At 42.2% G+C, this 23,004-nt stretch overlaps 1 protein-coding gene across 13 annotated transcripts in view; it reads left to right on the forward strand.

The window, feature by feature from the left end:
- Positions 1-19,023: 19,023 nt before the first annotated feature.
- L3MBTL3 (L3MBTL histone methyl-lysine binding protein 3) overlaps positions 19,024-23,004 on the forward strand; it is a 122,884-nt gene continuing 118,903 nt past the window's right edge. For 2 of the 13 annotated variants that reach the window (XM_005551804.4, XM_005551807.4), the window contains exons 1-2: positions 19,024-19,107; positions 22,672-22,750. The gene's annotated coding sequence lies outside the window, so the exon portion shown is untranslated. Of the gene's footprint in view, positions 19,108-19,240; positions 19,398-19,503; positions 19,681-19,850; positions 20,157-20,710; positions 21,109-22,670; positions 22,751-23,004 lie in introns of those variants that run through there. The other 11 variants (XM_045391544.2, XM_045391546.2, XM_045391543.2 and 8 more) reach the window with 8 other exon arrangements.

Here is a 23,004-nt window from a genome sequence, read left to right on the forward strand (position 1 = left end):
GTTGTGCAGATTTATTGCTTGGAAATGGAGATGGGACTGTCAGAGGGAGAAAAGTCAATGGTAATTAGGGATTATTGGATGTCCTTAATCATTTGCAGTCACATATAGTTTCCGGTTTTCCTCTCTGAGTTTTATTGTTATCAAATGGTGGTGTGATTTATTGCAAGTCCCTTGTTTACTGTCCATGCCTGAACTGTGCTAACAGGCAGTTTGTGTGTGAGCCTAACGAATGTCTCTAGGCTAAGCATCCTGTGAGCCATGGTTCCAAAGTCATCGGAGTATGGCACCAGTCAGCCGCTTTGTAACTCTGAAGCCATGCTGAATATTATTCATATATAAAAATATGTTGTCTCCTCACTTTTCTTGGTCTAGCATTCAAGTTTCTTATGCTCTTTAAAATCATTTAAAAATTAATTTCGGAATGACTAATGCATTCCCTTGATTCAAATTTAAAAAGTAAAAAGCATATGTAGAGAAATGTCTTTCTCCACTCCTGACCCCTATTACCCAGGGCTCTTCATCGAAGGCAAATAATGTAACCAGTTTCTATTTTATTGCTACAGAAATGTTTTATGTGAATGGTTCTCAGAGTGTGATCTGTATGTCCATCAATGACAGATTGGATTAAGAAAATGTGGCACATATACACCATGGAATACTATGCAACCATAAAGAAGGATGAGTTCATGTCCTTTGTAGGGACATGGATGCAACTGGAAACCATCATTCTCAGCAAACTATCGCAAGAACAGAAAACCAAACACTGCATGTTCTCACTCATAGGTGGGAATTGAACAATGAGATCACTTGGACACAGGAAGGGGAATATCACACACCTGGGCTTGTTGTGGGGTGGGGGAAGAGGAGAGGGATAGCATTAGGAGAGATACCTAATGTAAGTGACAAGTTAATGGGTGCAGCACACCAACATGGCACATGTATACATGTATAACAAACCTGCATGTTGTGCACATGTACCCTAGAACTTAAAGTATAAAATAAATAAATAAATAAATAAATAAATGATTGTGAAAAAAAAAAAAGCAGTGTGATCTGTAAATTTCTAAGGTCCCCAAGATGCGTTGAAGTGGTCCATGAAATCAAAACTATTTTCACAATGATAATAAGACACCAGTTGCCACTATCAGTGTTGGCATTTGCACAGATGATGCACTAATTTCTTTTGTTTTGGAAAACAAACAAGAAACCACTGGCACATTGACATATATCAAGAGAGTGGCATGAAACTGTAGCAGAGGTAATTTTATTCTTAGATCAGTAACAGATACACACTTACTGATGAAAACATTCAAATTTCACTTAAGAATATCCTTGATGGTACAGGAAAAGCTAATAATTTTATTAAATCTTGACTCTTGAGTACCTATCTTCTGAATATTCTGTCTGATGCTACACAAAGTACATAGGAAGCGCTTCTGCTGCATACGGAAGGTACTGTGGTCAACTTAAGAAAAAGCACTTGTGTGATTGACTTGCAAACTCAAATAGCCAAATACTTCATGGAGCACCATGTTTACTTGAAAGAATGACAAGCAAACCACGGTTAGTCAGAGACTGTTTGGCAAATATTTGTTCAAAAATGAATAAAATAAGCCTGTTACTTGGAAGACAGGAATGATAGTATGAATTGCAAATGATAAAATTTGAACTTTTAAGTAAAATTAGAATTTTAGAAAGCTTTTATCTACCACTTTGAGCTCAACAGCTCTCAATACCTAAAAACTTTTCTGTCATAATTGATAGTGATAAAACATATGCAATTTTTTGATATCGTAGAATAAAATGTGTTAATATTTGGAAGATATGTAACTCAGTGGATCGGTATTTTCCAGATCTGTAAAAAATCATGCATAGGTAAAAGAACCACTCAAAGTGGAAGGGAACAATAGATTTTAATGTAACAGAGTATGAATAAGTACTTGATAATATATCAGATACTATAACTAACCTTTGAGAAACTACTAGTTGTCAAGTTTTGTGTAATATCAAAGAACATCCACAATTACCTGAAAAGACTCTAACAATACTTCTTTGTTTCCTAGCCTCATATCTGCATGAATATTTCTTTGTATACTTCAACCAGGACAACACAGCACAATAAATTGAATGCAGAGGCAGGTGTAAGTATCCAGATGTATTTTATTAGGGCAGACCTTCAAGTGATTTGCAAAAATATAACAATATACCACTCAACCTTTTTTTTAGTTTGGAAAACCCAATTATTTTTTATAAAAATATGTTATTTGTGTTAACATGTAATGGGTTTGCCATTCTGAAATAAACATTTAAATTTTTTCTGTTTTAATGTCTTTTTTTTTTTTTTTTGAGACAGAGTCTCACTATGTTGTCCAGGCTGAAGTGCAGTGGCATGACCATGCCTGACTGCAGCCTCAACCTCCTGGGTTCAAGCAGTCCTTTTACTTCAGCCTCCTGAGTAGCTGGGACCATAGGCACATGCCATTATGCCTGGCTAATTTTTTAAAAATTATTTCTAGAGACAGAGTCTCCCTACGTTGCCAAGGCTGATCTCAAAGATCTGGGCTCAAGTGATCCCCCTGCTTTGGTCTCCCAAAGTATTAGGATTACAGGCATAAGCCACCACACCCAGCCTATTTTAACTTCTTATATGGTAAACATTGGTCAATACAAACCAAGTGAAAAAAGTTATTTGAATTCCCCATTGGGGTGTAAACTGGTCCTGAGACCAAGAACCATTTGTCTATGCATATATTAACTTTCTTCATATCTATGCTACATCCATATTATTTATGTGTATATATGTGTGTGTGTGTGTGTGTGTGTGTGTGTATACATATATATATATATTTTTTTTTACATGGAGTCTCACTCTGTCACCCAGGCTGGAGTGCAGAGGCGCAATCTCAGCTCACTGCAACTTCCACCTCCAGGGTACAAGTGATTCTCCTGCCTCAGCCTCCCAAGTAGTTGGGATTACAGGCATGCACCATCACACCTGGCAAATTTTTGTAGTTTTAGTAGAGATGAGGTTTCTGCCATGTTGGCCAGGCTCGTCTCGAACTCCTGACCTCAAGTGATCCTCCCATTTTGGCCTCCCAAAGCACTGGGATTATAGGCGTAAGCCACTGCACCAGGCCCATATCCTTTATGTATTCTTTTCTTATACAAAACACACTGCATTTACTCTTGCTCCACCTTGCTTTCCTAACTTAACAACACGTCTTCAGAATTGACCCATATCAAGAGATACAGAGATTCCTTATTCTTTTTATGGCTACATAAATCTCTTTGCAAGAATTTATATAATTATTTATCTCGTTGCAGGAATTTATGTAATTTTTACACCAACGTCATGCTGATGATTTATTAAAATTATTATTATTATTATTATTTTTTTTTTTTTGAGACGGAGTCTCGCTCTGTCGCCCAGGCTGGAGTGCAGTGGCGCGATCTCGGCTCACTGCAAGCTCCGCCTCCCGGGTTCACGCCATTCTCCTGCCTCAGCCTCCCGAGTAGCTGGGACTACAGGCGCCCACAACCGCGCCCGGCTAATTTTTTGTATTTTTAGTAGAGACGGGGTTTCACCGTGGTCTCGATCTCCTGACCTTGTGATCCGCCCGCCTCGGCCTCCCAAAGTGCTGGGATTACAGGCGTGAGCCACCGCGCCCGGCCAAAATTATTTTGTTTATACAGACACTGCTACTTTGAATAACTTTGTATCCATATCATGTCAAATGTGTGGTAAGATCTGTAGGACAAAAGTAGAACTGCTAGTCAAAGATTAAGTGCATTTGTAATTTCCATATATGTTGTACAATGTATAAGCTTATAGTTATTTTTAAGAAAGTAAGGTATGTATTACAGCTCTATACAAATAGGCTACATCAGTGTCATAATCTGTGTTCACATGAATACAGCAGAGTTGAGGGCTGAGTATGTATACACCTACACAATTTACATGCTTGCAATCAAAAATTAATATTAACTGATTAAAACTTGAAAATATTGAAATGAAAATTAAGTTGGAAAGTCCATTGTAATAGATAAAATGTATTGTTGATTATCCTATATCAATGTGATTTGGGAGAAGTAGTAAGTTTTTGGTATTTGTCTGGGTCATGGTTGAAACAATTTGAAAACTTTTGTAGGACGGCCTGAAGCAGCTGGCACCGACTGCACTAATGAATAGGAGGCCCCAGCATTTTCAAATTCCGAGTTCACAGTGGCCATCCTTACGAAGGCAAGACTTCAGAGCTAGTGGAGATGGATTCCAGGCAAAGACTGTTAAGGAAAAGCAAAACAAATTCTTGAGTTCTTGCTTAGATGTGCAGGGAAGTGCTTATAAGCTCATAAATATGAGATCATTAAGCATCTTTGTGTGCAGGGATGAATTTTTAAAAGAATGTTAACATTTTCAAACAATTTAAAAAATGATAGTCCTCAATTCCCCTCTTCCTGCTCCCAGGGAAACCTCACAAGTTTTCTTGGTGTTTGTTGATTTTTTGGCTCATTGCAGGGTATCCCACATCTTCTATTCTATCTTCACATATCAACGTACATGCCATCTCCTCCAGAATACCTCACCTGGTTCCTGATATGCAACAACCTTTTTTTACTTCATGTTCCCATAGGACTCTGTAACTTTATCTACTATAGGATATATAATGATGTCTTATAACCGCCCGCTTATTGACAATATTTCCACTACATTTTACATCCTAAAGAGAGTGATGCTATGTGTCTTATTTAATGCTTTATTCTCAGAACCTACTTTAGTACCTGGCATATAGTAGGTACTCAATAAATATTTGTTGAATTAATAAAAAATAGAAGGACAATTTTGGCTAGCATATGGGCTCTAGGAATCTCAACAATTTTAATTTAAAAATCCCACATCTTGGCCAGCTGTGGTGGCTCATGCCTGTAATCCCAGCACTTTGGGAGGTTAAGGCAGGTGGATCATGAGGTCAGGAGTTAGAGACCAGCCTGGCCAACATAGTGAAACCCCGTCTGCACTGAAAATACAAAAATTAGCCAGCTGTGGGTGCACACACCTGTAGTTCCAGCTACTCCGGAGGCTGAGGCGGGAGAATAGCTTAAACCTGGGAGGCGGAGGTTACAGTGAGCCAAGACCATACCATTGCACTACAGCATGGGTGACAGAATGAGACTCTGTTTCAAAAAGAAAAAAAAAAAAATCCCAAATCTCTTAGCAACTACATTAAGCAGCTCTATCTTCACATTATTTGTTTTATTGTTTCATATACAATTTCTAGTAATACTAATACACATAGTATTTCTGGTGTAGATATACTATGGTTTGATAAAATGTACAATGTTATTTTCTCCTCTGTTTTCTCTAGCTTCTCCCATGACCTTGATGCTATTTGCCTTGTTGGCCGTCAATGGCACCTTTGGCCTAACAGAAAGAATTAATTTTCCAAGAAGCAATAGGATTAATCACATAAGAAAATGAGTGATCAATAAACTGGTTAATACACGATGTAGCCCAGTGATGGCACTACTGGTACTATTAAGGTACTATTTTCTTTTCTTTTTTTTGACTGTGTCTCTCTCTGTTGCCCAGGCTGGAGTGCAGGAGTGCAGTGGTATGATCCTGGCTCACTGCAACCTCCACCTCCTGGGTTCGAGTGATTCTCCCACCTCAGCCTTCCGAGTAGCTAGTATTACAGGGCGTGTGCCACCACACCCAACTAATTTTTGTATTTTTAGTAGAGATGGGATTTACAGTTAGAACAAAAATGTATTTCTTTTCCTTGGTTTCCAAACTTTCTTAGGCCAACCAAAGAAAATGGAATTTCAACGTGTGGGTAATTTATCACCATCTCTTAATTATAAAAAAGCTTATGTGTCAGCTTATAATGAGCAGGAAAAAGTGAGGAGGAATTCATGAAAGGAGCAGTCCCCCAACTTTTTTGGCACCAGGGACCGGTTTCGTGGAAGACAGTTTTCCACAGACTGTGGGTCAGGAGGGCAGTGGGGGAGGGTTTTGGGATGGTTCAAGTGCATTACATTTACTGTGAACTTTATGTCTATTATCATTACATTGTAATATATAATGAAATAATTATAAAACTCACCATAACGTAGAATCAGGGGAGCTCTGAGCTTGTTTTCCTGCAACTAGATGTGGTCTCATCTGGCGGTGATGGGAAATAGTGACAGATCATGAGGCATTAGATTCTCATAAGAAGCACACAACCTAGAACCCTCACATGTGCAGTTCACAATAGGGTTCATGCTTTTATGAGAATTCAGTGCCTCCGCTGACCTGACAGGAGGTGGAACTCAGGCAGTAATATGAACAATGGTGGTGGTTGTAAATACAGATGGAGCTTTACTAGCTCACCTGCCTGCTGCTCACCTCCTGCTGGGCCCCAGTTCCTAACAGGCTATAGACTAGGGGTTGGGGACCCCCCACACTAAAAATTAGAGCATCAGGAAGCTTCTTCTATGTTCCCTGGCAACTCCTCACTTTTCTGTAAAGCAAAATCCTGTTCACTTCCTTTGGGAAGACTTCATCTCTCACCCTCTCGTTTTGGTAAGAATTTATTATTCCCTCTTCTGTGAACTCGTTTACTCTTTTCCCATACATGATCCTCCCTTTGGGATTGATCTTGTATCTTCTAGGAAATGCACTGATTCAGGGTCAACCTTGGGTTTTCTCGCACCATCCAGGAGGGCTCCAAACCTCTCAGGAGACCTGGCTGACACCTAGATTGCAACTTTGTGAGGCCCTGAGCAGAGGGCCCAGCTTAGTTATGTCCAGAGCCTGGACCTGTAGAAGCTGTAAGGTCATAAATGTGCATTAAGTAGCTACCTTTGTGGTAGTTTGCTGCATAGCAATGGGAAACAATATACTGCTTTATTGGGAAGATGTATAGTTTATAAGAAACTGCTTCCAGCTAATGTTAGATAGAAAAAAAAGGTAGAATTTGTTGGATCAAAATTTGATATGTCACAGAATTGAAGGAAAAGCTAAACCATCAGGCCTTATGGATAATAGGCACAAAGGTGACTGTGAGGGTGTCACTGAGGAATTTTGAGGATGGGCTTTGAAATAATCTGCCTACATCCACGCTTGTTCCTTATCCCATGAGTCAGATTTTTCCTGACAGACTCTAACTGGCCTCATTATCATCACCTGCCTATTCCTTGATGTCCGGAAGCTTGAGAATGGACAGACTCCAAGACCACGTGGAAGGAGGAAGGAAACCTCCTAAAGGGAAAATGTGATGTTCTTAAGGAAAACAAAGGAGAGGGATTTGAGACAGGCACACAGAAAAGAAAGCCACTTTTCTACTGCATAGGGTTGTCAAGGAAAAACATGAGATAAAGCATGTAAAATGCTTAGCATGGTTCTTGGCACACAGTAGTCATTCGATACACTTTATAATTATTAAGCGTCAGGGGCCTATGCCTCATCTAGAAGGCAAAAGAAAGACCTCTGTTCTTGAAGATGAAGAGAAAAATCCCAATTTGATAAGGGGGGAAGAATCCCTGACACTCAAAAAGACAGGCTTAAATGCCTGTTGCTACCTAGATGATTTATCATCAAAGGGTTATCAGAGGTTAGAAAAGTATAGATTCCAAAGTGCTATTTGTGCTGATTATTGCTATGTACTCAAAATCAAACCAGCTACGAGATATACTCCTCCAAATTCCAGTGGGCCACAGACAGCAGCCAACTATTGGGGCTGTTTCTGTTCACACAAAACTCTTAATGGTTGGCTCACAGCTTTGATTGTAAGTGGGCTGGATGGTACCTAAGCCCATCCATCCATCCATGCTTAAATCATGGCTTTAAATTTGAAATTTTGGAAAATTAATTCAGATATGAGATGATGGTTATGTTTACTGAGGATCATGAACAGAATCCATAATATCTGTGTGTACTTGGTATTGAGTGATGTAGATGTGTTCTTGAAGTGAGGCTTTCCTTTGATCTTTTTGTTGACGAATGCCATTCACTGGTCAGTACAACCATTCTGAGGAAGAACTGTCTATCAGGTGGTATCATTTTGGGCCCAGAACATCACTGATGGCTGGAGTTCACTTCCATTCCATTCTATTCTACTCCACAAGTATTTATTGAACTCCCATTATGTGCAATGAACTGTATTAAGTGCTTTGATAGATTAAAAAATGAATAGATAAGACAGAGCTCCTGACCTTAGGGTATTTTATTATCTCAAAAGAGAGACAAACGTTTACAAGGACCAGACACAATACAGAGCAGGATGTGACAAGTGCTAAAATAGATATAGAGACAGAAGAAAGCTTTAGATTTCAAGTGTGCTTACCTGAAATTTTCATATAGAGGTTGAATTTGAGCCCTTTTAAATCATATGCCCACTAGAACAGGGAGCATTTTATCTGTTTTTGTATTCCTAATTCCCAGCACAGTTCCTGGTACTTAATAGATGCCACTAAAGATGAATTTTTAAATTGCTTGAGGTGTGGAAAAATAGACATAAAATTTGCCATTTTAACCATTTTTAAGTGTACAGTTCAGTGGCAGTAAGTACATTCACATTGTTATGCAAACATCATCACCATCTATCTAAGGAACTTTTTACATCTTTCAAAACTGAAAGTCCAGGACCTATTAAACAATAATTCTTCATTCTTACCTGCTTCCAGCCCCTGGCAAACACCATTGTACTTTCCGTCTTTATAAATTTGACTACTCTTGTTATCACATATAAGTAGAATCATATAGTATTTGTCCTTTTCTGACTGGCCCATTTCACTGAAATGTCACCAAGGTCCATCCATGTTATAGCATGTGTCAGAGTTTCCTTCCCTTTTAAGGGCAAATAATAAATTTTTCACTGGATATATATATAACTGCAGTTTGTTTATCCATTCGTCCATCAATGGATATCTGGATTGTTCCCATTTTTGGCTATTGTGAACAATGCCACTATGAACATGAATGTACAAATACCTTTTCAAATGAGTTAGAAATTGAGATAGATCAAGAGTGGTCAGAAAGAAGGCATTTCAAGTTCAGGAAATAGCATGAACAAAAGGAAAGAAGAATGACAATGCATTAGGCTTGCCTGGTGTGGCTTACTCATGGATTGGGGCTGCACATGGAAAGGTTAATCCGTTCCAGAAGTTGCAGGGCGCTAAGTACCATACCAAGGAGATAAAGTTTTTCTGAAGTTATTAGGAACCATTTAAAAGGGGTTGGAGCAGGTAAGCAACATTACCAACACTATACTTGAAGAATATAATTGTAATGGCAAAGATGTAGTTAGAAATACAGGGTAATAATCTTGGCAGGAGACAAAGTAGGGCAGTGGCAGAGGAAATAGTACCAGGAGGGAGTAGAATTATTTTTCTTTTGTTTGTTTGTTTGTTTGTTTGAGAGAGGGTCTGGCTCTGTCACCAGGTTGGAGTACAATGGCATGATCTCAGCTCATTGCAACCTACGCCTCTCAAGTCATCCTCCCACCTCAGCCTCCCCAGTAGCTGGGACCACAGGCATGCCCCACCATGCCCAGCTAAATTTTGTTTTGTATTTTTTTGTACAGACCAGGTTTCACCATGTTGCCCAGGTTGGTCTCGAGCTCCTGAGCTCAAGTGATCCACCTACCACAGCCTCCCAAAGTGTTGGAATTACAGTCGTGAGCCATTGTGCCTGGCTGGGAGTAGAGATATTATAGTGGAACTGCTAATAGGAGCTGTTGACCAACTGGATGTGGGTGGCAGGAAGAGGAAGTTGTTGTTAAATCAGTGCCTGAGAGCATGGTGACATTACAAACTGAGATGAAGAATGCAGAGGAAAAAGAAGCAGGCAAAAACAATAGCTACCATTTATTGAGCTCTTTTGTGTTAGGTACCTCACACGCATTATCTCACTTAATCTTGATAATGACCTTGTGAAGTATGGATTATTGTACATGGGAAGATACCCTGTTTACGTAGAATAAGTTACCGTCTAATATCTAGTAAAGGGGTGGAAGTAGGATTCCAACCAGATCTAATGGCAAAGTTCAAACTTAAAAAAAAAACAAAAAAACACACCATACTATTCCATTGTCTTCAAACACATGGAATATCCATGTGGACTCATCTCTCAAAAATTCGGCAATGTAAATTTCAGTTAAATGCTCATGAATAAAAATATAGTCCATCTCTACACAAAGATGACTTAAAGCGATGCTGAGGAAGAACATAAATAAGCTGACTCAGGAGAGACTGTCATGACAGAAGATAAGACCAGAACTTAATTCTGGAAGCACATGTATCTATCGTGTGACAAGAGAAAGTGGGACTGGGTTTGAGGAATAAGAGAAGAGCCAGAACAGTGAATTGACAAAGATGCTGCATGGGAAGGCCATTTCAAAGAAGGGATTAGTCAACACCGTCAAGTGCTTCTAAAACCTTAAATAGGAAATAGACTGTGGCCACTAGATTTGACACTTAGGAAGTCATTGGACAATTTACAGAGAAGAAAGTACATATAGCAGTGTCTGTGGATTGAGGAATGAATAGGAAGTAAGGAAACAAAGAAAGTGAGTGTAAACTTCCTGTTTATGAAGTTTGGGAGCAAAGGAAAGGTGAAATTATGGCACAGTGTTTGAAGTGATGCAGATTTGAGGAAAGGTTTTCTTTTTGAGGACCTGGAAGATAGGAGCATAATTTTTTGGCTGTGAGGAAAAAACTAGTGGAGAATAGTCAACTGAAAATTTGGGGAAAATAATGGAAATTCATGAAGGACTAGAGACAGGCTGTGATCAGGAGCACATTTCAAGGGATAGTGAGGGTCGGGGAGAAATAGGAATATTCTTTCCCCAGGAAGAGGAGAGAAAGAGAGTTTGCAAGTTGAAAGGAAGAGCTGACAGTTTTTGATGGGTTTTTTTTGGTTTGTTTTGTTTCATGTTTTGTTTTATAGATAGGGTCTCACTCTATTGCCCAGGCTGGACAGCAGTGGTGAGATTACAGTTCACAGCAATTAGGAGCTCCTGGGCTCAAGCGATCCTCCTGCCTCAGCCTCCTGAGTAGCTAGGATTGCAGGTGTGCACCACCATGCTCAGCTAACTTTATTTTTTTTTAAAGATGGGGTCTCACGATGTTGCCCAGACTGGTCTTGAACTCATGGCCTCAAGCCACCACACCTGGCTTGAAGTAGTTACATTGGGATAGAGAGGCAACACTGTGAGGCTGTGGGAAGCTCTGGTGTCAAGATTGGTAAACAGCTGGTTGGGCTAAGGAAAAGGGAGTCAAATAGGGTCAAATGAGTAGATTATCTAGCTTGACTCAGAGGGCTCCTCTGAGTTAGGATGATTTTACTCTACCGTGAAGGCAACCCATCGAAAGAGTGACTGAAACTCAGTATCTTTCACACTGATACATTTTCCGACTTTCCTGAAACTATACAGAGTTGCCTGATTGAGTTTGGGTATTTCATAAATCTCCTTAACCTTATTTATAGACCCTTAAGGTAAATAACTCTTGGCCGATTTTATTGATGGCATGCTGATTGTTACCAGTTTTATTTTTCACTGTCAACAAATTCTAAGGGCATACATGCAGAAACCCCCAACATACTGGCACTGGGAGAGAACTACTTTCTTGAAGAGACTGTCATAGAAAAGAATGGGGAAATTACTGAGACATGGTGAAATGTTTCAATATTGAGTTTCAAAATTTCATTCATTAAAGACTTCAAACCCATTGAGAAACCTCAGTTTAAAAACCTTTCTATTGATTCTAGTTTCTGAAATAGAACCAGTGCAAGGCATAGCTAGTATAATTTAAAGTAACAGATTGTCTTCTTCTCTTAACATTGACATTCCATTCGGCATTCTACGTGAACAAAGTAATGTTCCAGATTTTTTAAATATATAGTTACATTTACTGTATTTATGTGATAAATTCAATTCTAGATATAGGTGTTAGCAATTGGAACCATGCTTCAGTTATCTCCCTTATGAAAGATAACATAGGAATGTTATAACAAATATTTAGTTAAAAACCTGAAAAGGGCTTTGAAAATGTAAAAGTGTAATATAAATGCTAAATAAAGATAATATATTCTGAACAGCAGGCTCCTTTGAAATAGGGCCTATGAATTCCATTAACACTCTCTGTTTACATGCTTTTAGGAACTTTTAGGAGGATGTTGCCCATGAACGTAACTCTGATACAATACCTATGGTCCAGTAACCAGCCAGGAAAGACACAATTCAAAGAGCAGCGTAATAATTCACATAAGAATACTTCTTTAAGCCATTTAATAAGTGTGTTTTGCATGCCTTCTATGTGCAGGTACAATTCTGGGTGCTAGGAGTACACAGGGAAGAAAACAGAAAAAAGCCTGGCCAGGCACCTGAGTAGACTTTCTCAAAGGAAGATATGCAAATAGTCAATAGGTACATGAAAAGCTACTCAAAATCACTAATCATTAGAGAAATGCAAATTAAAGCCACCATGAGATATCACTGAACAGCTGTCAGAATGGCTATTCATTAAAAAAAAAAAAAAAAAGATACCAAGTGTTGGCAGTGATGTAGAGGAACGGGGACCCTTGTACACTGTGAGTGGGAATGTAAATTGATACAGCCATTATGGAAAATAATATGGAGGCTTCTAAAATAACTATAAATAAAAATACTATACGACTGAGCAATACTACTTCTGAGTATATATCCAAAGGATTTGAAATCAGCCTGTTGAAGAGATATCTGCACTCCCATGTTTATTGTGGCATCATTCACTATAGCCAAGATAGGGAAACAACTTAAGTGTCTATCAGCCAATGAATGTGTAAAGAAAATGTGGCATATACACGTGATGGAAAACTATTCAGCCTTTAAAAAGAGGGAAATTATGCCATTTGTGACCATACGGGTGAACCCAGAGAATATTATGCTAAGTGAGGTGAGCTTGACACAGAAAGAGAAACACCAAATATTCTTACTTATATGTGGAAGCTGCAAAAGATTGAACTCATAAAAGGAGAGCATAGAATGGTGGTTACCAGAGGCTATGGAGTGGCTGGAAATCGGGTCAAGGGGTACGAAGTTCCCGTTAGACAGGAGGAATACATGATAATTATTTGAGATGATGGACATGTTAATTAGCTTGATTCAATCATCCTACATTGTATACATATAGCATCACTTTATACCCCATAAATATATATATAATTATAATTTGTCAATATTCAATAAAAATAAAGCAGGAAAAAGTTAAGAAGTTAACATTTATTGCTTGCTAACCAAGTGCCAAGGATTTTTCTTGGATGCATCCATTAAATCCTCATAACAACCTCATGAGCTAGGTAGTGTCAGTATCCCCATTTTACAGATATAGAAACTGAGGCAAGAGAGTTTCAATAACTTGTCCAATATCACACATTAGCAAGTAGTGGAGTTGGGATTTGAACCTTGAAATCCAGCCTGAATGTTCCACTAATGAGAAAAAATGACTGGGTACTGGGTTGACTAAATTGACCGTCTAATTTGGTCCTCTCTAATTTTGTAAGGCCAAAGAGAATGAGTCATACACATTGCTTGGGGTCTTTGGTTTTTCTATTCCATTCAAAAAATGCCTCAATTTTCCATAAGTGATGAGGAGTTCTTGTTGGGATACCAGTGAAGATAGGAATCCTGCTCTACAAGTAGCTCTTCTGGTAACCACAGAGTGACCAGGCCGCACACAACTGGAATGACATTTGGGAATAAGACGACATGCAGCGTCCACTGCAGTTCTGGCACCTTTATCTTTTGGGCCTCCTGCCACCTATCTCTGTTTTTCCCTAACTTATGGATTCTACTTATGCACAGTTTCTACTGTTTAATCGCTAATACACCCATGCTTTTTCTCTCTGAGTTGTTTATTAATCATTTTTGTAATGGCTGTCAACTAACTTTTATCCCCAGTGTCCCCAGTGTCTTCAGTTAATGTGGCCAAGTGTGAGAATATAATTGGGCATTCATATGGGGAAGCATACTCCCTGCTGACTTACAGGCCACCCCTGCTACTCTACTCAGTCCTTAGATGACATGTCCAATCCTGGACCAATCAGCTGTGGCCAGGAGACCAGGTCAAATGGAAAGAACATTCTAGAACCAGGATCGAACTGTACTGGGGGCTATTGTCACAGGCATGTTCTGAAGTCTGGCTTGTTCCTTCCAATATTGTTTGTAATATGGCTTCTGAATTTAGGTTTTAAGTGAGTGTGTTATGAAGAATTATAAACTGTCTTTTTCTTTTTAATTTAGAAGTCAGTTGACAATCCCATATTATTCTATTCTTTTGAATATGCCTGCAATATTTCCATCTTACCTTCTTCATATCTAAATGAAATGATAATATATATTCACATCACATCTTTATATATTTAATTTCCTTATGATATTTAGAATGTGATACATATTATAATCCTTTCCTCACCTGATGAGTACTATACCCCTTTTCCCCCCCTCAGCATTTCAATTACGTTTCACTATCACAAACTTTGTGCTGAGTGTTGGATACAGATGTATCACAAGCAAGAGATTGGTATTCAACTGAAAAGGCCTATAAGAACATTTCAGTGTTATCTAGAACATTAACAGGAAGACCAAACTCAGCTCTTAAAAATATCAATGATAAGAATTTTGGCCAAATCAATGTTAAGATAATTTTTATAGTTGGAAAAACATAGAGCACACAATTACATAGGCTAAAAAAAATCAATAACTTGACTCACATGTAACAGTAAGATAATACATTAAAAGGATGATTTCAAGAATTGTTCTTTTAGAAAAATTCTATAGAAAGATTCAATTTTACCTTAAGACAGAATTGTGACCAATAGCACACATTGTAACATGAGGGACCAGGGTTAGGAAAGCAGTCTGTGGCTATGAAACAGATCAAAACTAACTAGCCATTAGGGAATGAAGCCCATGACCTTCATCTCATTAGTACCAGGCTTAAGCCAACCTGAATGAGCTATTCATTGATAACATTATGATACCTAACAGATGGATGAGCCTTTACTCTTTACTGAAAAATCCCTTTCTCGGTTCCATATTATTTGAAATAAAATGTGATTATGTTGCTGTTATGTGAGAAGGGGTGGGGAGATACATGGCTTTCAAACAGACTTCAGAAATCAGACTGAGCGCAGTGGCTCATTCCTGTAATTCCAGCACTTTGCGAGGCTGAGGCAGGAGGATCACTTGAACTCGGGAGTTTGAGACCACTGGGGCAACATAACGAGATCTCCATCTCTACAAAACATAAAAAACATCAGCCGGGCGTGGTGGCATGCACCTGTAGTCCTAGCTGTTTGGGAGGCTGAGGTGGGAAGATCATTTGAGCGTGGGAGGTCGAGGCTGCAGTGAGCTGTGATTGCACCACTGCACTCCAGCCCAGGTGACAGAGCGAGGCACTGTCTCCAAAACAAAACAACAACAAAAACTCCAGGAAGCAGGGCCAATTAAAAGGAGAAAAAAAGGGAAAAAATCAATTATTCTGTTTACTTTGTCTAAGTAGGGGGAGAATTGAAGCTCCTAAAACATGAGGTGCCATGCCTAATGGTTCCCAGTGGTAGTGGCAGAACTGGATTAGAACACTAGTCTCCTGGACTTCACTCCTGGGCACTTTCAATTTGTGAAGGGCTGGCTCATGGAAAATGTAATCCTTGAATTTTTCCAGGACATGAGGGACCTGTCTTATCAATGCAGGACAAGCATAGTGTTAGGGAAAGGGTGTTAAGCGTTTGTTTGTTTGCTTGTTTGTTTGTTTTGAGACAGAGTTTTGCTCTTGTTGCCCAGGTTGGAGTACAATGGTACAATCTTGGCTTACTGCAACTTCTGCCTCCTGGGTTCAAGGGATTCTCCTGCCTCAGTCTCCCAAGTAGCTGGGATTACAGGCGTTCACCACCATGCCCAGATAATTTTCTATCTTTAGTAGAGACGGGGTTTCACCATGTTGGCTGGGCTGGTCTCAAACTCCTTACTTCAGGTGATCCACCTACCTAGGCCTCCTGAAGTGCTGGGATTACAGGCATGAGCCATCACGTCCCGCAGGAGCTAAGGTTTCTAAAATGAAGTTCATGCAGCATCGACATTCCAGGATGGAGTACAGTGAGAAGTTCTGAATGACATCCATGAGGGTGGGAGATGGGGTGATGAGAAGCTTAAAAAATTCTCTGGAGAGCGAGTACAGTGATTGGTTTAAAACATTTTCTATGTAAAATGACTTTAGCTTCGGAATATTTGGGAATGTAGTAACCTGAAATCATTTTGGGGTGGACAGGTTTGGGTATAAACAAATAAATATAAAGAAAAATAAAGGAGTGAGCTCATAGCTGAGTGTGGGATGTCGGGGAAGTTATAGACCTGAACCTGAAGCATGGATTTGGTATTTACATGTGGCAGGGTGGAGGAGGGTGGGGTGAGAAGGTGGGAGAGTGGTAGAGGATGATGAGATTAAATGATGCTGGAAAGAAGGCATTCATCATGAATCATTAACAAGCGAGTGAATGGCGGAAGGTGGAAGGGATGGCAAAGAAGCCTCTGCTAGTATATTACCATTTAGTGAACAGATGGGAAAGGTCCAGTAAATAGTACACATTTACGTGAAGAATAAAATCATGTTACCTAGCTTCTAATAATGTGTTTTGCCTCTGTTTTGGATAGTGGCACCAAAGGATTCTTTGTAGAAAACTTTGACAGCAGCCTTTAAAGTCATTATTCCTATAAGTGAGTACTTTCAAAATCTTTACTATCCTGAACCATATCTTGAGAAAAATTGAGATGAGGTTTCAATAATGATCTCCGGAGGAGAAAGACAGTGTATTGTAGAGAGCCCCAAGTCATTCTTATTTCTATTAGTGAACCTCTGTCAGTACACTTTCTAGGCAAGCCTTGCTCTTGAAGCACTTTTCTGATTGGTTCATGTTCCCAGACACCTTCTGGGAAGAAGGATGGCATCATGTACCCTGGATGTTTGTCCTTCAAGAATCAGTTTAGCCATCACTTCTACTGGAAAGCCTTTCCTTATTGCCACTGGTGCTCAGCTGTGTTTGCTCTACATACCTCTGCTATAACATTTTCCATATAACATTACTGTAACATAATGCCCAATTTACTACAATGTCTCTCTCACGAGGCTGAATTCCTTGTAGCTGGGGCCTAGTTTTGGTCACCTGTTTATTCCCAGCACCTTGCAGAGCACTTAGCACAGGTAGGCCATTAATACACATTTAGAGACTGTTGAACCAGTATCTCTGAAAACATATGTACAACAGAAATATCATCTAGAAATTTTCTTGAGAGAAGGAATCTAAAATGGATTTTTCAGAAAGGAATCTAAAATTAATTTAGTTTCTTTGGGGGCAAGGTCTTAGTTTTGTACATAGCTCATGCCCTTTCTTTCTTTCTCCTCCTGTAGTTTGCCTTTGGCCATTTCACTGCTTATTATTCAAGGGCTAGAGAGAAAAGGAGAGAAGCTGAAATTCAGATCAGTTAATTAAGCTGTTTGGGAACAGCTCTGAAAAGGGTTGAATGTGGTGGTGGGTGAAATCAATAGTGAACTGGTGGTTTGAGATCATCTATAGCTCTCACTACCCAGTCTTCTCTACTTCACACCCCTCAATCAACGGCTGTTCAACATATGAAGCATTTTATAAGTTCATTCCAGCTTCACAGGATTTGTCCCTTTGTTCTGGAGTACCTGTTAAGGCATATGTCCTGATTTTTGGTTTGGAGAATTTGGTCAGCACACCAACATTAGATATATCGGGTGGTCTGCTTCTATAGGGTAATTTCATGGTCCTAAGGAAAGAATTTAAGAGTTTATTTTCTGAAACTGGTTCAAGAAACATTCCTTAAGTGAAAAATTTCAATCAAGAATAATATTCCCTACATTTTGGAGAAGGATTTTTAATATAGAACTTCCATCTGTGATATATTTAAATTCTAGGCCTCAGGCAGCAGTTTCAGAAAAGGGCCTCCTTTACCCTTTATTAGATGCAAAATAAATAGTCTACTCTGCGGATGGGGACTTCCCCTTACCTCCCCACCCCTGCGAAATCTAAGACATGCTTCCCTCATTCCTAAAATCACACATGCTACTTTTTTTTTTTCACACAGAAACTCTACTATTGACATCAAAATATTTATTAAAACTTTAATTACTCGAATTATTTTGTAAGTACTCCTATTCAGTAGAAAAGAAGACCGGTGAAGCTGTCCAAATGGCGGCCTGCAGTCAATGCGTGGAAAGCTGTCAATACCGAAATGTAATACTCTCTTGATCTAGTTTTGACACTTTAACAAAGACAGGTTTTGCCATTTAGGACCGCTCAGCCATCTTGACTGAATACGTTAAGAGGGTAGTCCTGGACCTGCTTATTGCCAAGGGACTTTCACAGTGATTTCTAAGTTACTGTAGGAATCTCAGCCTATCACTCGACAGAGGCCTAACATGTTGGAGCTGTCAATAAAGATCCGCACTTTGGAAGCGGAAAGAAGGCACAAGTTTTATATGCACACTTTCTTTATTATGCATTCTTCCAGCCATCAAAGAGGGGAAGATTGTACTCTCCCAAAGCTTACAACTTTGTTACTTTTCATGACCTGTAGCATGTATTTAGCCTTTGGGTAATGTTTGTGCAAGACTAAGGCCCACTCTTTAATGGCTGAATGCATACATTTCGCAGCACATGGTGGATTCGCTGCTCTGAGAATTGCCTTTAAAAAAAGTAAAGTGAAAAATAGACAAAGAAATCTGGAACCTTAGCAGTGTTTCCTATTTGTTTGGACTGTTCTTGAACCAGCTCTCAGGCGGTGACCGGGCTATTGAAAAGATGCACCTGAAACAGGATCTGCGGGCAGCTGCATTTGCCACCCGGCTTTATTGCTGCTTTCCAGCGGCGAAGGCGCAGCAGCAGTAACAGGGAAGCCAGAGCGAGCCTCCCCGGCAGCGGCGGCGGCGGCGGCGGCACCGGCACCAGCGCAGTTTCCCCTCTCCCCAGCCCTGACTCTACGCGCACATGCGCACTGCGCCCGCAGCCCTGGACCATTTGTCAGGACTACTCGTGAGACGGAGAAAAAAAAAAGAGAAAATTTGGGGGTAAGAAGCGGTTGATCGGATCTAATCTCTAATTAATCTGAAGATTTGTCCGTGCAAAAGCCATTCATTTATTTTTCTGGGTGAGGATGAAAGTTAAGAGCCCTATAGAGGGAAGGAAGCGCACCCTCGTCTTGTGAAACAGATCAGGGGAGGGGAGGGACAGAAGGGGTTTCTCCCCCACTTCTCTGCGCCTCTGGGAAAGAGGAGAAAACTTAATCCCGGGGAAAAAAGTGGGCAAGTGACTCGGAAACGGCTGGAGAGGGAGTCTCTGGGCATCTCACTCTGAAGTAGTGAGTGCGAGTGTGAAAGAGGAACAAAAGAGAGAGAAAAGAGAAAGGAAAAAATGGGGGGAGGAGAGACTTGTATTTTTTTCTTTGCGCGCACACGGGGAAGGGTGTGGGGGGCCGTGCGGAAGGGAGCCGGGGCGAGGCGGCCGCGTCGGGCTCAGGCTGGCGCGCAGGCGGCGGGATGCGTGTGGCCCCCTCCCCCGCGCCCCCCGAGCTTGTCACTTTGGTCGCTTTCGTGACACCGGGCGCGGGGTGGGGGAGCGCGGCGGCGCCGGGCTCCGCCGGGGTGCGTGTCCGGGTGGGCGCCGCGGAGCCGCAGCCCGGGCGGCGAGCGCGGCCGCCGAGGCGGGGGGCGCCGGCGGGGGGCGCGGGGGCGGCCGGGGACGCGGATCGGTGCGGCGGGAGGCGCGAGCCCCGCGCGCCGCCCCTGCGGCCCCCTCCGCCCGTGTGGCCTTTGTGCCGGGCGCGCACCGGAGAGCGAGCGAGCGGGCGGGCGAGCGCGAGAAGTACAAGTACGGGAGACCGAGGCAGTGGGAAAAGAGGCCGGGCCACTTTCTCCCCTCTCGGGCTGCGGAGAATGGACTGGTTGAATGTGCAGGCGCGTCTCCCCGGCGTGTGCTGTGTGTGTGCGCGGCGGAAAGGCCTGCCCGACTCCCACCGCGCACACGCACACTCACACGCACGCACACACACGGACCCGCGGCGGGGCTCGGCGGCCGAGAGTTTGCGTGGCTTCCTCGCCGCCTCCCTCTTCCCGACCGAGTGTGTGAGAATTTCATATAGATCAGCTCCAATTTCCGCCATTTTGGGAAAGTTGCACAAAAATAAACCCTCCGGTTTATTTCTGCCCGAGGCAGGAAAGTGCTTTGGGAAGCGAGGCGGCGCGGGCCCGCGGCGGCCGTCCGCGCGGGAGAGGGCGCGGGCCGCGGGCCGGGCCGGGAGCCCGCGCCGTCGCGGCGTTCGCCCCGCGCCGTGCCGCGCCGCGCCGGCCCGGGTGCGGGCGCGGGCGCGGGCGTGTGTCGGGAGGCGGCGGCGGCGGCGGTCGCGGCGGCGGCGGCCGCGCCGGGGCGGCGGGCTGGGGGGGGAGGGTGGGGGCGGCGCGGGGCTGCTTTTCCTGCAACTTGTTTACGCCTGCCTTATCCTGGGGAGGAAAAGAGGGGTCGGGGCCGGGGCCGGGGCCGCCGCCCGCCTCGCGCCGCGTGCGTGTGCCGTTCCGGAATAATGGGCTTTGCACACTCGCGTCCTGGGCCCCGCGGGCCGTCCTCGCGCCGCGGCGGCGGGGCGGGGGGAAGTAGAGGCCGGCGGGGGTGGGGATCGGGAAGCGCAGGAGCCGAGGCATCCGCCGCGCGCCCCGCGAGCTGGTGGAGTGTGGGGGCCGGCGGGCAGGGAGGAAAACTTGAGAGCCTGGAGGGGGAGGAGGGCACGGTGGCACGGGCGGGGGGAGGGCGCAACTTTTGGACTGGTGGTAAAACTTTAATTACCTTTCAAGAAAAAAAAGGCCCTGCGATTCCCCCCTCCCCCCGTCCCGGTCAAAGCACGGCCCGCAGCGCGACCGTGAGAGAAAGTTTAAAAGCGGGCGGGTTCCTCCCGGGTCCCCGCGGAGGGCTGGGGGCGTCGGTCTGTCCGCCTGCGCTCGGAGGGAGGTGGGGGTAACTAACTGCTCTCCGGGGCGCGGGGACCGCGGCTTTACCCCACCCTTCCACGGGAGACGGAGGTAAACGTTGCTTCGGTTTCCCTTCTGAGTCCCCCTGCTGCCACCACCCCGCTTCCTTTTCCTCCCCCTCCCCGCCGATTTTTTGAGGGGACCCGAAAAACAGAGTCCCTTTCCTTAGGCAACTTCCTTGGGCACTGTGAGCACGGCCCTCCCCCTCACCGCCCCCACCCCCAACGCCCCGCATCCCTTGGCCCGCTTCTTCTCCACCTCGGGGCCACCGCCAGAAAAATGCATTCGAGATCATTCAGAGTGCATAGAAACAAAAATAGATTTTTAATTGTTAGGTTAGGGGGAACTGAGATGAGAAATAAGATTTTGGGGTGGGGGGGCGCGGCCGGGGCAAGTGCGTCCATTTCTCCTTTTGGTTTTCCTAGAGCGTTGTTTGTGATGTCTTTATTGGTTTAGGGAGTCCGAGAGGCTGTGTGCTGGCTATCTCGGTCGCGTGGATTTTTGCGCAAGTTTTTAGAAAAACACTGACTCGAGTAGAGAGCATTTCTCCGGAAAGTTTCAAGTGCAGCAAAATAGCGAACGTGCAAAACTGGCCAAGGGGAGACCTCTAGTGGTTAAACGCGTCTTTAAGTTCGGAAGGCCGAGAGCAAAGTTTGGCCTTTACTTGTAGCTACGTAGTCCGTTCAGACGTGGAAGTAATTAGAGGACCTGAGCGAGCAGCCAGATGTTGTGTGAAAGGATGCTTGATCAGAAATTGAAAGTTTAGTAAATCGGAGCAATGAATTCTGAGGACTCAGACCCTGTAACTTCCATCCGACATGAGTTATGTGGGAAAAACACTTTGCTCTTATTCTGGGATTTGAGATTGATCGCTCCCTGAATTGGAAACAATTGTTTGCTTTTGCATTTATCGGTGTCTGTACCTCTGATCAATTTTTAATTATGAGTCTCAGCTGATGACTTCATTTTGAATGTTAATAAAACTGCGAAGTTGAAATGTGTTTAAAACTTTTGAAGAAATGGAAAAGACCTTTAGTTGAGATTTGCCTTTTATATGAGCTGTTCATTTTACTCTCTGATAAATATAAGGCAATTTTATGTAGTTTCTTAGCTGTATAGTTATGTATAGTCCGAATAAGTAGTCCCTTTTGGTTCTAAGACTGTAATTTTGTTTCACTGAGTACGAAATTGTTTCTGAATACTTGTATAATTTGTGATTTAAAGTCCTTAAACGTATGGGTTAAAACTGTTCATATAATATCTATTCTTTTTCCAGTGTGTATTCTGTAAAATATCTTTAATTTTAAAGATAAAAACAGTGAGGGAAATTAAAGTTGACTCAAATGATCCTTGTAACTTTCACCTGCCTGTAATATACAATAGGAGACACTTTATTGGGTGAATTTAGGACATGGGAATGATAGGAATGATTAAAATCCATTTCAACTCATCTAGAACCAGCTTATTTTATTTTAATTTACCGACTGGCATGGTGTAAAATTATGCCTAAGTGATTCAGAATGTAAACTTCTTAATTGGGGATTGTGGATTTGAAGGTTTCTTTTTGATGACAGTGTTTTGATTTTACCTTCCGTCTTTTTAAACGAATGATAGAACCCTTAGGAGAAATCTTGAGAGTGGACAGCAATTGTGAAGATCGCCAGAGAGTTCTGTGTTTTATCACCGCCGAAAGGTAAGACCCACTTGTTGAAACAAATTGCTTGACATACCTGCAAATGTTAAAAAGCTGCATTTGGAGATCAGGAAGGAGAGTATGAGAAGGGCTTGGCAGAAAAACATCATTTTGTGGGACTGCTTTGAATGCATGAATGTATTGACACTAAGTGTGACTGTAGTTTGAATGAAACGTTAGGAAGTTATGAGATTGTCCTGGATAATCTTTGTATTGGCTTACTTACTAGATTCTTAATTAGGATTTTAGCACCT

Source organism: Macaca fascicularis, chromosome 4 (assembly GCF_037993035.2).
Source record: "Macaca fascicularis isolate 582-1 chromosome 4, T2T-MFA8v1.1".
Classification (NCBI taxonomy): Eukaryota; Metazoa; Chordata; class Mammalia; order Primates; family Cercopithecidae; genus Macaca; species Macaca fascicularis.